This window comes from Hippopotamus amphibius, chromosome 5, assembly GCF_030028045.1.
Source record: "Hippopotamus amphibius kiboko isolate mHipAmp2 chromosome 5, mHipAmp2.hap2, whole genome shotgun sequence".
In the NCBI taxonomy this organism is placed as follows: domain Eukaryota; kingdom Metazoa; phylum Chordata; class Mammalia; order Artiodactyla; family Hippopotamidae; genus Hippopotamus; species Hippopotamus amphibius.
The window spans coordinates 43,365,654-43,383,487 of NC_080190.1; positions in this window are offsets into that span (position 1 = coordinate 43,365,654).

Sequence of the window (17,834 nt, forward strand, 5' to 3'; positions counted from 1 at the left end):
TAAAATTTTAGTGCTTTCAAAAGGATCAACTCTCAAAAAGCAATTGCCTAAAAAAACATCCAATTTTAGGGTGAAAGCATTGTTTTAAATTGTTTTATTATCAGCTTAGCTAAACTGGCAATTGTGTCCTTGAATCTTTTTCTTGTACACTTCTGTTTGACTAAATGAGGAACTTGTGCACAATATGAGAGTTGGAAAGAAAGCAGAGATCTTTATTCACAGAAGGTCTTGTTGTGATCATGTACAGTAATGGACATATGCTAAAGTGATTGTCCTTACTCCAGCTCCTTTTTCTGACTTCTGGCTTTGCTGACCAACGGCAGCCCAAGGAACCATGGATACAAACCACATGGTCTAGTAAAATCATGTTGGATAAAGTTTAAAGCACTTGCCAAAACTTGGCAAAACTAATTTTCTTTGGAAAGCTCAGCAGTTTCTCTGTGACTATCGATTCCTTTATCTGTAGCATGTAGGTAGTATAACTGCCTTTTAGTTGATTCAGCAATTAAATATGAAACATTTGAAAAAGCAGTTTATACACTACATGACAGTGAAATGCATGTAGTTGAAATACTCCAGTGTGAATACATTTCTGCTCATAATAATCAGTTGTTTTGTCTAAGTTGGGACTTTTTTTGATTTGTTTCCCCATTTGTATTATTTGTGTTAGGTTCTATTCATTTATTGAATCTTATCTAACTTGAGACAAGTCATTTGACTGACAGCATACGACTCATGCCTGACATGCTTCCCACTTTTCTGATCTCCAAAAAGATAAGTAGAAAGCAGCATTATAAACTAAAGGCAAGGCTTTATTTGGGGTAAGGGTTGACAAAGCCCTGTAACTGGTAATAGTAATAATTATAATATGATAATATAATATAACTTTAGACCATTGTTGTGTTCCCTAAAGCACATATTGAAGTCCTAACCCCTGATAGCTATGTATGTAACCTTATTCGGAATTAGGATTATTGATGATTCAATTGAGTTAAAATGAGGTCGTACTGAATTAGGATGGGCCCTAATCCAGTGACTGGATTTTATAAGAGAAAGAAGAAAGATATTTACACACAGAGACACAAATACACATGGAAGAAGGCCATGTGAAGATGGAGGCTGAGATTGTAGTTATGTTACAACAGGCTAAGGAGCTTGCTGCCAAGGATTGACAGTAGCCACCAGAAACTAGGGAGAGACAAAGTGAGATTCTTCCCTGGAGTCTTCAGAGGGAGCATGACCCTGCTGACACCTTGATTTCACAGCCTTAGGAAACTGATGCAGCCAATTTTTGCAAAAAGTGCTCATTAAAGCACTAGATCAGAAGCATTTTAATAGATTATTTCAGGGAAAAAAAAGAGTTCATAGTCAAACAAATTTGCAATAATCTGAGTTTTATTTATAAAACTGAATGAATTTAATTATTGCATTTCAATGCATATGCACGTTGTTAAATTTATGTAGCATTTTCAAAGCTATTAGGAAAAGGAAGAAAATTTTGTTATTTCATTTGATTGGGTATCTTTTAAATGATAAACTTTGGAAAATAATGCTAATAAGCCAATATAAATTCTGAAAACAAAATTTATATCAAAAAATATTTCAGTATAGTCAAGTAAGGTTTAGTCCAGAACTGCAAAATTCTGCCAGAATATTAGACACTATATTACTGATATAAAGTAAATACTTGAATAAGATAAGTAATAATATCATAATCATAGGTACAGTGAAGAAATTCAACAAAATATAGGACAAGTTGTTGGCTAAAAGTTCTTTAGAAATAGAGAATACTAATGGTCAAACACAAGAATAATTCCACTAATATCAAGTATATAACAAATTTTCTATCACTAATTTTACTTATTGTTAAATATAGATCTGCAAATTCTAATCAATGCAATCACCTAAACATATTACAGATTTGTAATCGTTCAAAATGAGGAAATGAAATTACATTATATCCAGAAAATACTATCTCACATATCTTAGAGAACCAGTTGAAAAATAATGAAATAAAATGTAGTCATTACGTTATTTGATAAATTTTACGTTATTTGATAAGTTAAATTTGTTATCAAATTTTGATAATTTGATAATTTAAATATATTACATTTTTCTTTTTTTAATTTGTGAAAAAGGATACAAACTCTATTCAGTATGTAAGTAAATATGTAGCATAGCATACAAAATACAAGTTTTATATTAACAATATTTTAGACAGAAAATTAGAAAAAAATTTGTTTTTAATATTGATCTTTTTGTTAAGTAGTGGTGATTTGAATTTTCTTCATTATACATTTTGGTGTTTTTCAAATCCTTTACTTGAAATATGCACTAATTATATATATATATGTATATATGTATATATATACGTATATATATATATAAAATTTATGAGAAATAAAAAAATAAAAGACCTCAAAATATGTTACATTATTTTCCACTTAAAATGACATAAAAATGGAATTTCTTTTAATTTAGTCAAAATGAAGGAGAATAGTTTCATCTTATTCCAGCTATGGATTTCTCCTCCTGTTTTCCTTCCCTTTCTCCCACTTGTTCCCCACACACACTTCCTCCTTTTCCTCTTTTCTTTCTCCTTCTCCTCCTTCTCTTCCTCTTCCCTTCTGCTGCTTCTTCCTTAAGGAATAATAATATGGACAAAAGTTTGGCATTTAGATATTCTTTGAGTAATGTTAGTTAGTAACACTATCATTCAAATGTAGATGTAAAAATTTTATTAAATTTATTCTCCAGTGCATGCATTATAGAGAAAAGTTTGTTGATTGTGCAATTCAAGGGGCAAGATGTTAATTTGCATAAGCCTTATGGGAGGTTCCCTTTCCATTTTCACCCACTTTTTCCCTCACCTTTTACTATTTTCTAGGTCAGGATGAGAGAAGTAAAATGATTAGACATGTTTAGGCTTAAGAGCAAATATGATCTCTGATGCCTGACTCTAAGGAGACTGAGCTGGCATTCTCCTAACTCGGCAAATGACTGTGATGGTGGTGACAGAGGAGAGGTGTCCTTGTAATACACAGTGGTGGGGAGGCAGAGATTCAAGTATAACCAAATGGCTACTCAGGAAAACAGAAGTTTCACAAACACCTTAGAGGACAATCAGGATAATTCAGGGAACTAAGGTCTACTGTCTGTTTAAGAAACAAGGGAACAATTCTGGTAGATTACTGAAGAAATCTTTGGTATTGGTTTTGTTTGTGATAAAGTAACCCAAACCCTTAATTTGATTTCCTACAAACATCTTGCGGAGGGCAACTGTCTCAGCGTCTTCCTGGTTCATGCATAGAATTGCTTGGAGTTTCTCTAGACACCAATTACTTTTCCCCTGGCCAGGTCACTTGAATAGGAAAACAGTCTCAGGCAAAGTTATTTTAATGACGTTATACATGCTGCCATGATATACTCAAGGCATATGATAAAGTGGATATACCTATGAACTGTTGACCAAGACCTGAGCTGGTACTACTGTTTAAACTTAAACTACAGAAATGCTTGTGCCTCCATAGGTAGGACCTCTTTGACATTCTAGATGCAAAACAATCACAAATATTAAGACTCATGATATAAATGTCTCATTTTATTAATTTGTTAAAACCAGTACAGCTCTAAAGAGATGGTAAAGGGAAGGTAGAATAAACCAAAAGAAAGCAGAAGTAAGGAATTCATAAAGATAGAAACAGACACTAATGATATATAAAAGAGAAAAACAGTAGAAATGTCATATAAATCCAAGAGTTTGTTCTTAGCAAAAAACCAAGTGACTAGTGCACCCACTACTTAGCCTCCTCAAATACCTAAATTAGAAATGAAAAGGGGTGATAATAAATTTTTTAAAATCCTGTTATAGATCAATTTGTTCAACTTTATCTGAATGCATTAGAAAACCTATATGAAAGAAGCATTTTTCCAAGAAAAAAAAAATAAAGCTTTCCAAAATTGAATTTTGTAGAAAAAATAATTATAAACAGATTAATTGTGATAAAAGAAATAGAGAAAATTGTTAAATACCAAATAACTCTTCACCAAGAAAGGACCAGGCTCAAATTGTTTCTTTTTCTTTTAAAGATCAGATAATGCCAGTGCTGTTTAACTATTCCAAACATAAGTGACAATTTCCATTTTAAAAGATTGATGTTGCTCTTGAACACTGGTAAAGTTTACATCAAAATATAAAACTACTACCAAATCTCACTCATGAATATTGACATAAAATAACAAAATTATGTTAGCAATCAAAAACCAAACTAATGGCACTTTAAAAAAATTATAAACCATGAAAAAGTAGAATTTATTTTATGATTGCAAAGGTGGTTCAATATTAGGAATTGTATTTACATAATCCACTTATGAAAGGAGCTAAAGAGAAAAATTACGTAATTATATCCTCAGATACCAAAAGGAATTTGTATGGAATTCAACACCATTCATATTAAATATATTCAATGAAACAGAAATTGATAAATGCATTTGCAACATGATTTATTTTCCTCAGCCAAAAAATTAAAGATATAAGGAACAAGACAAGAATCACTGTTCTCTCCACTATTATTTAACTTTGCGTTGGATCTATTAGCTAATTCAGTTACACAAGAAAAAGCAATTAGAGTTGTAAGAAATAGAAAAAAAGAAGTACAACTATTTCTTTTTGTAGATCATATAATTTTATATTTAGAAAACTAAAAATCTATGGAAATACTTCTGCACTCAATAACATAATGATGTGGAAAGTTATGATACCAGTAAATAAAAAACAGACACTCAAGGTATAGAAGCAAAAACCATTAAGGAGGAAGAAAGCACTCAGTAGGACTAATATAAAAGAAGACACTTCTCTATCACCATTTAGCAAATATAAACAACAGCATACAATAAAAACAAAGAAAAAAGCAAATTAACATAAAATTTACAAGATAAGAAAAAGGAAAAAACTGTCCTGAGGCACATGAAAGCAGATTTAAACAGTGGAAGCCTATGTTATGATCTTGGCTAAGAAGATTCACATCTTTTTTTCCTAAAATAATTTGTAAATTTAATACAATCCAAGCATAATCTCAAAATAACACTTATTGCTAGAATTAGATGAGAAAATATGTTGATATGGAAGAAAAATACAAGCAAGTTTATGCAGGAAAAAACTGGAAAAACAAGGCTAACACTATTAGTAATAAAGAAAATACTCAAAATTTTATAATTAAATCCAGATTTTATTGCTTGGAGATAAATCAATAAGAATAAAATTTACAAAAAAATGGGAGGAACACATTTGGAAATTGTTAATGATAACATATTTCAAACCAGTGAGAAAAGGTGAATTTTTAAATAAATGGTATAGTGATAACTACATAGCCATTTGCAAAAAGACAGAATTATTTTTGCTTCAATTTGTGCTACTTCTTCGTCTCAGAGCATTTAGTCCTCCTGGCTCTTGTTTGATCTGCCTTTTTTCTCCATCAACTCAGCATCCAATTTTGCTGCAAGATTCCAGTTTTATCTAGTAATTTGCCTAAGTATATTGCTACTCTCGGTCAGGAATATTCCTATGTGAAAAAGTATGCAGAAGCATACTTTTGTCTTTTTCAGAAATTGCATTTTTCCACAACCTAAAATAAAGTGGTTTATTAACAAGTAACTGAGCCTGAATGAAATGTCTGATTCTGGATTCTGTCATCATGGTCTATGCTCTTTAAGCTCACATTACTTTTGTTAAAACAGACAGGATTGTCTTTGGGTTGTCTACCTTAAAAGTGGTGAATGGTTGAGGAAACGGGACTATCGGGACTTGTAAAATTATGCATATAATTACACAGTTTCCAACATTTTAGATATTTTCTCCAACTACTTAAAGCCCTAGGAAGCACAAACTACTTTATACCTTACCAAAGCTTACCCATCTTTTGGATTATTTTAGTTTAAAAGAAGCCTTTACTCTCAAGGCTAACTTTTAACAATGTTAGCTTTCTTCCATTCTGCATATTGGACTCAATCTGCTCAGCAGGCAGTTATTCGTTTGGTTTTCATACCAGCTGGAGGCATCATTATGCTGCATTGAGTGAGACCTTAGCTATATGCAAGAAAGCAATCTAACCTAGCAGTCTTACTAAAATAATGTACAGAGAGGACTTTAAAATTCCTCTCCTGAACTCAGTATAACAAGCTTAACAGGTGATTCAAAAAGTACTTGCAATGCATAAGCCCAGAGGATCTTGTTCAGTGGGTGAGATTTCATGAACAGATTATTACCTTATAAACTATAAAGCTACACCAACATTTAATATTGTACTTTCTACTAGCTCTTCCTCTTTTTTGTTCAAAAAAGTATGTCTAACACATACGAACACATAAATACTTTCAGCAATTTTGTAAAGACTTAGAAATGCTGCAGAAATGAAAATATACTGACCCTTGAATCCAATGCATATTTTTAAATAACAGTAAAGCATAGCTTTAAAAACACCCATGAAACTAGGGGAAATTTAAAGTCATGAAACTGTCAATTATAGAGCAGAAATTACCTTTAAATAGCAATTTATGATTTTGATGTTTATCTTAAAAAAATCAAACTTATACTATTAAATACTCTGTAGAAATTGACTATGTGAGTCAGTATCAACATTCAAAAGCTAATTTTGACCTCTATGTAAACTTTGTTTCATTTTAAGAAATTATAAGCCACACTGCAAAATTTACTATTTTCCTGTTTCACTGGATCGTAAGTAAAATCTTAACTTCAGTGTAGAAAGTGCTTTTCTTATTACCACATGTCAACTTTAATCTTTGTCCATGACAAAATACCCTTCTGATCAGAAAGAACCATTTTTATCTCTATTCCATTACTGCCCTGGAATCTCACTGTTGGATGTTACCTTTTGTGATCCAAGATGAAAACTTGTATTTTTCATTTTTTATAATTGTTTGGTCATCTCGATCTACAATACATGTTTCAGTACCTCTCCCTCAATATTTGATACAATTAGAGATTAGGAAGTGTAGAGAAGATGAGAAGACTGAACAATTCTATTAAATAACTTAACCTGATTGACATTCATAGGGCTTACCACCCAACAAGAAAATATAAAATAAATATTAAAATGTAAAAGAAAAGAAAAGAAAAACAAAACCCAAAAAATTTAATCTCAAATGCACATAAACTATTTACCACACTGTTTTTAAACTTTATCCTTAAATTTAAAATTGGGCAAATGTTTTGGATGGAAGAAATTAAAACACTTCAACTTCTCTTAGCAAAAGAAAACATCAAATGGCTTATAAGAACATGAAAGATATTTGCCATAATTAGTCACCTAGAGATGCAAAAATGCAAGAAAATGCTAATTCACACCTGTTAGAATCACTATAATTAAAAAGCCTGAAAACCTCAAATAATGATTAGAATAGGAGTCAGTTTGCACTCTTATAGCTTCCCAGTGAGAGTGCAAAATGGTAATACCACTTTGGAAAATAGTTGAGAATGTATTATGAAGTTATATATGTACCTCCCTTGTGACACAGTAATTCTATTCCTAGTTATTTGCCACTCAAACTAAACAGTTGAAAATAGGTATAAAGGAATACACAGTGCATGATTCCATGTATAGTGGAATCTGTTTAAAGAAATAGAAATATTGTTTTCTTGGATGAAGGGCATGGATTGGCTGGGAAGAGACAAGAAAACATTTTTTGGGTTGATGAAAATGTTTTGTCTTGAAAAGGATATGGGGTATGTGTAGGAGAAAAATAATTTTTTCATCTACTTTTATATATTCTTGGCTGAGATGCTCCCCTATAATAAAAGGCAGATCAATAGGAGAAAAGCAAACAAAAGTTTAATAGCATGTATACCTCCTTTATACAGGTGAGATACCCAGGAAAACTGAGTAGCTCCCCTAAATGGCCCAAGCCAGCCCTTAAATACCATCTCCAGGTAAAGACAAAAGAAAAGTGTTGGTGTTTGTGTGGGCAGGAAGGGGAGGGCAGAGGCCAGTTATGGTTGGGTTACTAGCAAAAGCATAGTAAACAGGTGTATTTGGAGTTTTAAGTCTCTGCCTTCTCCATTGATAAGAGTTCCTAGAGGTTTAATCATCTTTCCCTTCTAGGCAGAGAGACAGAGAGGGAGAGAGAGAGAGAGAGACCCTTATGAATGAGATTTCCCTTGTAAATGTAAGTGGCTCTTTCAAAAGGGTAACTTCTCAGTTTTGAGAGCCCCTCCTGTGTCTGCTGTTTCTTAAAAATAATCAATCTAAAATAATTCTTATACCAAAGACATATTTTGTGTTGACAAATTATACTCCCCTTAAGTTACATGGAAGTACACATTTGTCCACAATTGTAAAATTGTACATTTAAGATCTCTTTGTTCCACACTATGTAAATTTTACCTCAATTTTCAAAAAATGATAAAGAATAATGCACCACCAATGTTTCATTATCCACCCATTGTGGATAGGGGTTGAGAGACAAGAGAGCCATTCATGCAGAAAAGTATAGCCTCAATAATATGTGAAAAAAATGCCACATTGTTTTATTTTCTTAATTCATTTAATTTTTATGGAAATTGGTACCATGTAGTAAAATTGTAAAAAGTAAGGCTTGTTTTCCTTTTTTTAAAAGATGTTAATTTATAACACTCTATAATTTTTATGTGTACAATATTACACTTGACTTCTGCATACACTAAAGCATGCTCATCACCAAAGGTTTATTTTCATGTGTCACCATACATTTGAATTCTTTTACCCATTGCGGACTTCACCCCACTCCCCTCTTCCCCTCTGGTAACCACTACTTTGTTCTCTGTATCTTGTGCTTGTTTTTGTTTGGTGTGTTTATTTCTTTGTTTGTTTATTTATTATAGCCCACATATGAGTGAAATTATACAATATTTGTCTTTCTCTGTCTGATTTATTTCACTTAGCATGATACCATCAAGGTCTATCCAGCACCGTGTCTCCAAGGTCTATCCATGTTGTCTCAAATGGCAAGATTTTATCTTTTTTATGAATAGTATTTCATTGTGTATATATATATTCCACATTTTCTGTATCCCATTCGTCTGTTAATGCTCACTTAGTTTCCCTATTTTGGCTGTTGGCTGTTTCCTATCTAAGATTGTAATAAAATACAGGTATATATATCACCTCAATTTTTTTTGTATTTTTGGATAAATACCCAGAATTGGAATAGCTGGATTACATGATAATTCTATTCTTAAATTTTTTATGGAAGAATCTCCATACTGTTTTCCATAAGAGCTGTGCCATTTTACATTGCCATCAAAGGTGTATGAGGAGTCCCTTTTTTCCACGTCCTTGCCAACACTTGGTATTTCTTGCCTTTTTGGTAATAGTCATTCTAAGGGGTATGAAGTGATATCTCATTGTGGTTTTGATTTGCATTTCTCTAATAACTAACAATGTTAAACATCTTTTCATGTGCCTGTTGGCCATCTGTATGTCTTTTTTTGTTAAAATGTCTATTCAGGTCCTCTGCCCATTGTTTTAAATCTCTTTTGGTGTTATTATTGTTGAATTTTGAGTTCTTTTCTATTTTGGATGTTAACTCCTTTTTGGATATGTGATTTGCAAACATCTTCTCCTATTTGCTACATTGCCTTTTCATTTTTTTGATGGTTTCCTTTGCTGTATAGAAGGTTTTTGGCTTGTTACAGTTCTATTTGTTTATTTTTGATTTTGTTTCTCTTGTCTGAGGAGACACATTCAGAAAGATATTACCAAGACCTATGTCAAAGAGCATGGTGCATGTATTTTCTTTTAGAAGTTTTATAGTTTCAGGTCTCTTGCATACAAGTCTTTAATTCACTTTAAGTTGATTATTGTGTATATTTGAGATAAGGGTCTAATTTCATTCTTTTGCATGTGACTGTCCAGTTTCCCAACACCATTTGTTGAAGAGATTGTCTCCATTGTATGTTCTTTGCTACTTTCTAATAAATTATTTGTTCATATATGTGTGGGTTTGTTTCTGGGCTTTCCATTCTGTTCCATTGATTTATGTGTCTCTTATCCTGCCAATACCATACTGTTTTGATCACTATAATTTTGTAATATAGTTTGATATGAAGGAACACACATCTTTTTCCTCAGGACTGCTTTGGCTATTCAAGGTCTTTTGTTACTCCATATAAATTTTAGCAATTTTGTTCTATTTCACTGAAAAATGTCATGGAGTTTTGATAAGGATTGCATTGAATCTGTAGGTTACTTTAGGTAATAAGTATTTTAACAATGTTAATTTTTCCAGTCTATGATTATGGAAAATCTTTCCACTTCTTTGGGTCTTTTTCAATCTCATTCAACAATATCTTATAATTTTCAGTGTACAGGTCTTTCACTTCCTTAGTTAAATTTTAAACCTAGATATTTTATTCTTTTTGTTGTGATTTTAAATGGGATTGTTTCTCATAATTTCTCTTTCTGTTAATTTGTTGTTTGTGTATAGAAAAGCAACAGATTTTTGTACTTGATTTTGTACCCTGAAACTTTACTTATTCACTTGTTATTTCTAATAGATTTTTTGGTAGCGTCCATAGGGTTTTCTATGTATAAAATCATGTCATCCACAAATAGTGATGGTTTTATTCCTTTTTTTCAATTTGTATTCCTTTATTTGTTTTCTTGTCTAATGATTGTGGCTAGGACTTCTAATACTATGTTGAATAAAAGCAGTCAGCCTGAGCATCCTTGTCTTATTCCTGATCTGAGAGGGAAAGCTTTAGGTTTTTCACAGTTGAGTATGGTGTTAGCTGTGGGTTTGTCATATATGGCTTTTATTATATTTAGATTTGTTCTTTCTACACCAGTTTGTATTGAGAAATCCTTTTATTTTGATAATATGGTGTATCACATTAATTGATTTATGGATGTTGAACATCCACACATCCTAGCATCCCTGGAATAAATCCTACTCAACCTAGGTTTATTATCCATTTAATGTACTGTTGTATTCAGTTTGGTAATATTTTAAAGGATTTTTACATCTATGTTAATCAGAAATATTGGCTTGTAATTTTCTTTTTGTTGTTGTTTTTGTCTAGTTTTAGTATCAGGGTAATGTTGGCCTTATAAAAAGAGTTAAAAAGTGTTCCCATATCTTCATTTTTTCGGAAGAGTTTGAGAAGGATAGGTATTAAATCTTCTTTGAATGTTAAGAAGAATTCACCAGTGAAGCCATCTGGTCAGAACTTTTTTGAAGGGATAGCTTTTGATTATTGTTCCCATCTCCTTACTAGTGATTGGTCTATTCAGATTTTCTATTTCTTCATGATTCACTTTTGGAAAGTTGTATGATTCTAAGAATTTATCCATTTCTTCTAGGCTGTCCAATTTGTTGGTGTGTAGCTGTTCATAATATTCTCCTATAATCCTTCATATTTTTGTGCTACCTATTGTTATTTTTTTCCTTTCATTTTTTTTAAAAATCAGAGCCTTCTCTTTTTTCTTACTGAGTCTTGCTAAAGGTTTGTCAACTTTATCTTCTCAAAGAACCATCTCTTAGTTTAAATGATTTTTCAATTACCTTTTCAGTTTCTATTTCATTTATTTCCACTTTGATCTTTATTATTTCCTTCCTTCTACTTGCTTTGGGATTTCTTTGTTCTTTTTCTAATTCCTTTAGGTGTAAGTTTAGATTGTTTATTTTGATATTTTTATTGTATCTTAAGGTGGGCCTGTATTGCTATAGACCTTCCTGTTAGTACTGCTTTTTGATTTTGGTATGCTGTAATTTTTTTCTTATTTGTCATCAGGTATTTTTTATTTCTCTTTTGATTTCTTCATTGACTCAATAGTTGTTTAGTAGTATGTTGTTGTTTAGTCTTCACATATTTGTCATTTTTTCAAGCTGTCTAATACTTGATCTCTAGTTTTACACCCTTGTGATCAGTAAACATGTTTGATATGATTTAATCTTAAATTTATTGAGATGTGTTTTGTGTCCCAACATATGGTCTATCCTTAAGAATGTTCTATGTGCACTTGAGAAGAATGTATTCTGCTGCATTTGGATGGAATGTTCTATGTAAATCTATCAAGTCTATCTAGTCTAATGTTTCATTTAAGGACACACTTTTCTTGTTGACTTTCTGTCTGAGTGATGTATTCATTGATATAGATGAGGTGTTAAAGTGCTCTATTATTATTGTGTTGCTGTCAATTTCTCCCTTTAGGTCTGTTAATAATTGCTTTGTATATTTTGGTGCCCTTATGTTAGGTACATTTATATTAATAACTGTTATGCCCTCGATGAGTTGTCCCTGTTATCACTGTGTGTGTGTATGTGTGTGTATATATATATATATATATATATATATATATATATATATATATGTATGTATATATATCCATCTTTGTAACAGAAAAATCATTTAAACTAAGAGCTGGTTCTTTGAAAAGATAAAGTGGACAAACCTATAGCAAGACTCAGTAAGAAAAAAGATATACATATATATATATATATATGTATATATATCCATCTTTGTCCCTTGTTACCTTGTTTGGCTTGAAGTCTATTTTGTCTGATATGGGTATGGCTATACCCATATTATATGTGATTGTCAGGTTCATGGGTGCCCATGCTGTGGGGGGTGGCTGGAGTTGAAGGAATCTTTATGGCTGAAGGGACAAGGTTTCCTACAGCTACAGACATTGCTAAGGTTGGGAGGCCAGAGTTGTGTGTACTTCCTCCCCTGATGCTACCAGCTTCTTTGCAGCCGCAGGCTCAGCTGCTGTGTCCATGGTTTCAGGATTGCAGGCACCACCTCTGCTGTTCCCTTGGTTCTGTTTCCTCTGTGATTTCCGGTCCACTCACCTTTACATGTACAGATATATGGAATTCTCTGGTGTCTTGGTAGTGTTAGACTGAGTTGCCTTTGTTGAGCTATGGGTGTTTTAGTGGTTGCAGATTGAAGGGGGGGAGAGACAAAGGGAGAATTTCATGCCACCATCATGCCAACGTTTACTTTTCTCTATGCAACTTTTAATATAAATGTATTTGTATTCTGTAAAAAATTGATAAACAGAAACTTCAATTTAATAGATTTGGGAGAACAGACAGGGGGCTCCCATGCCCTGCAGTGATAGTAGAGCCCAAGAGGAAGAAGAAAGACTTCCTCTTCTTTCCTGACAAGAGCTCAGCTGATGAGATATTGTCAAAACTCAGCCAGTGAAAAGTCATAAACTCTTTCTTTACTATAGCCCTCTTAACTTACTTTTCCTCTTTATGAAAGAGATCTCTCCACTTTGGTTGGGGACTCCCCATGGTGCAGACCCTGATTTGCAAGTCTTTGCTGATTTCGAATAACTCCATTTTTTTCTGAAGAAATAACTGGCAGTCTATTTGTTTTAGGTCAATAATTTGAAAATTGTCAAGGAGCAAGAAACAAGTTAAGTGTAAGATGATAAGAATGGGTCTCAATAATCAATACAGCAAATATTTGGCTGTCAGTGTTGGTAACAAAGCCAAACATTCCTTTCATGTTAAGACTCATATCTTTTCCATATTGTTGTAAAAGTATTGACTTATGTGTTGCTTAGAATTAAATGTTCTTTAGGAATTTTCTCATAATAAAAGTAATTTCAAAGTATTAATTCAACCTCAGCCAATAAATTTGCTAACTATTATTATATATTTCCAACCTGTAAAATGGTTTCAATTCCCATATGACAAATGAAACCCTACTGTATCTTTATTCTTTCTTTTCCACTTAGATAAATATGTAATTAAAGCATGTAGCACCATCTACTTAGCATTTGGAACACTGGGTCAGAAATGAGAACTGTTGAGAGCTTTTGAATAGTATGGGGCAATTTTCATTCTGGCACTTAGGGAATTAGCCATGTAATTCCCATTAATTTTAATGGGAATAGTGTGGATAATCCATAAACGATTAATGTATCCTTTTGGAAATTTTCACAGTAGAACAGCACAAACTTGCATAGCACAGGTGTTTAATTGGAGATGGATGTAATATCAGAGCTGGATGCATTAAGACAAAAGAATAAAAAATCAATTACTTGCAAAGATAATAAGGTCTGGAAAATAAAATAGATGTGCTAAATTTGGCACTGATTTCAAACCTGTTACTAACAGAACCAAGGTAATTATCAAGTGAAACTAATCTGCACATCATTTAGTGGATTTGAGTCTTAATTTGTCCTTTTTTTTAAATTAGTAATGATTTGGGGAAACACTTTAAAAAATCTATTGTCAGTATTTTGGCACATGTGTGATTCAGTTTCTATAATAATTAATTTCCATATCAATGAATCTTATAGAGCCAAATAAAAGCCCTCTGAAATCTCAGTTTCAGATATATGAGCTCAAAACTTTAATCATTATTATGACAATAAGATATTCCCAATACACTTAGGAACATTCTTCAGAAATAGTGAATGGTTACTTTTTATGGTGTTCAGTGAAATAGCAGGGCCGTTATCTTGTTACATGACTCAAATAAGGCTAAGAAATTAGAGCTGTGTAATATAGTTAGGTTATCTTTCAGTAGTCAACTTTATCCAATGATCTTTCCCTTTTTTCTACTCAAATGAATTTTGCAGCTATCTGTGAGATATGTGATAATACACACTAACACCTCCAGATAGAAACTTTTAGTCAATTGTGATTTTACAACACAGTAATGAAGTACATTATAGTGAATTTACTACTTCTGAATTTATTACCTATACATCATATGATGAGTATTGAAGAAACTTTACTAATTTAAATGTTACTTTGTTGTTTATTTTCTTCACTTGGGTAGTTACATTCTCATATGATTTAATAAGTAAACAATCATGAACTAAACCAGTATTTTTTTTTTTTGATATTATACAATGTGAATTGGAAACGTGGGATTCTAATTTGTGGGGTAAAGAAGCTAATCTGGTCATTCATAAAAATACCTGTTTTTTCCACTTTGAAAATTTTTATGGCTATTTTTCATGTGGTTAAATAATGCCTGTAGTTATGTAAACATGATTCTTAAATACTTATGTCTTATTAAAAGTCATGCAATGTTAGAAAAATATCTATCCTATCTGAGTCTTTCTATTTTATAATTGAAGAGGGTCATGATAATATGTGTATTTTAAACATTACAAGAGATTGAAGAAAAATAGAATTTGGATTTTCACTATTCAGCAACTCCTTGGTCTTCTTCTGTTTTTCAATTTTCCTGAGCATAAGAACCACTGTTAAGCATAAGTTTTTCTCCCAATTCCAGAGATTTTGATTCAGTAGGCCTCAGGTGGGACCTGGGAAACTATAATTTTAATAAGTAACCACCATTGTAACTCTGATGCATGTGGTTTCTGGATCACAATTTGAAAAGTGATATCCTGGAATTGAGATGTGGCTCTTATTCAGAGGCAAAAGTAGAAGTCTATGTTAGTATAGATTCTAAGAAAGTTTAAAGATGTCCAATAATTAAGAAGCTAGTGAGAAAAATAGAGATATTTAAAGTCTAAATATCTACAATCTGCTCGCTTCACATTGATAGAGTCACTATTTTGTACCATTCTTACAATCACCAATTTTTCAATTAATTAATGAAAATTCAATCAGTTTTCCACCAGCATGAGAATCTACTGTTTGTTTTTTTTTTTCTGTGTGTGTGTGTGTGTGTTTGTGTGTGTGTTTTTGGGATGGTGTCATGGGTATAAAGGCATAATTGCACCAGCCAAAAGACACAGACTGGCTGACTGTATAATTAAAAACTAATTTGAGTCCCTCCCATCAGGAGGCAGGAACAGGCCTCCTAGATAGCTTCCTTCACAAGAGGGCAGACATCAGTAGCAAGCAGTATCAGCAGTATTTCATCTTGTGGACCTGAAAACCAGAGCCACAGAAAGATAGAAAAAATGAAAAGGCAAGAGACTTTGTACCAGTTGAAGGGACAAACTAAAACCCCAGAAAAACATCTAAATGAAGAGGAGATAGGCACCCTTCCAGAAAAAGGATTCAGAATAATGATGGTGAAGATGATCCAGGACTTTGAAAAAAGACTGGATGCAAAGATCGAAAAGTTGCAAGAAAATTTCCCAAAGACCTAGAAGAATTAAAAAACAAACAGAGATATGCAACACCATAAGTGAAATGAACAATACACTAGAAGGAACCAATAGCAGATTAACTGAGGCAGAAGGGTGAACAAGTGACCTGGAAGACAGAATGGTGGTAATCACTGATGTGGAAAAGAATAAAGGAAAAAGAATGAAAAGAACTGAAGACAGCGTAAGAGACCTTTGGGACAATGTTAAACGCACCAACATTCGCATTATAGGGTTCCCAGAAGGAGAAGAGAGAGAGAAAGGACCTGAGAAAATACTGGAAGAGATTATAGTTGAAAACTTCCCTAACATGGGAAAAGAAAAAGCTACCCAAGTGCAGGAAGTGCAGAGAGTCGCAGGCAGGTTAAACCCAAGGAAAAAGACGCCAAGACACAGAGTAGTCACATTGACAAAAATGAAAGACAGAGAAAACTTATTAAAAGCAACAAGGGAAAAATGACAAATAACATACAAGGGAACTCCCATAAAGTTAACAGCTGATTTCTCAGAAGAAACTCCGCAAGCCAGAAGGGAGTGGTGTGATATATTTCAGGTGATGAAAGGGAAGAACCTACATCCAAGAATACACTACCCAGTAAGGATGTCATTCAGATTTGACAGAGAAATCAAAAGCTTCACAGACAAGCAACAGCTAAGAGAATTCAGCACCACCCAACCAGCCCTACAACAAATGCTAAAGGAACTTCTCTAAGCGGGAGACATAAGAGAAGAAAAGGACCTACAAAAACAAAAACAAAACAATTAAGAAAATTGTAATGGGAACATACATATCGATAATTACCTGGAATGTAAATGGACTACATGCACCAACTGAAAGACACAGACTGGCTGAATGGATACAAAAACAAGACCCATATATATGCTGTCTACAAGAGACTCACTTCAGACCTAGGAACACATACAGACTGAAAGTGAAGGGATGGAAAAAGCTATCCCATGCAAATGAAAATCAAAAGAAAGCTGGAGTAGCAATACTCATATGAGATAAAAGAGATTTTAAAATAAAAAATGTTACAAAAGACAAGAAAGGACAATACATAATGATCAAGGGATCAACCCAAGAAGAAGAGATAACAATGATAAATATATATGCACCCAATGTAGGAGCACCTCAATACATAAGGCAAATGCTAACAACCATGAAAGAGGAAATCAACAGTAACACAATCATAGTGGGGGACTTTAGCACCCCACTTACACCAATGGACAGATCATCCACACAGAAAATGAATAAGGAAACACAAGCTTTAAATGGCACAAAAAATCAACTGGATTTAATAGATATCTATAGGACATCACATCCAAAAACAGCAGATTACACATTCTTCTCAAGTGCACATGGAACATCCTCCAGGAGAGATCGCATTTTGGGTCATAAATCAAGCCTTGGTAAATTCAAGAAAATTGAAATCGTATCAAGCATCTTTTCTGACCACAATGCTATGAGATTAGAAATCAATTACAGGAAAAAAACTGTAAAAAACACAAACACATGCAGGCTAAACAATATGCTACTAAATAACCAACAGATCACTGAAGAAATCAAAGAGGAAATCAAAAAATACCTAGAGACAAATGACAATGAAAACACAATGATCCAAAACCTATGGGATGCAGCAAAGGCAGTTCTCAGAGGGAAGTTTATAGCAATACAATCCTACCTCAAGAAACAAGAAACATCCCAAATAAACAATCAAACCTTACACCTAAAGAAACTAGAGAAAGAAG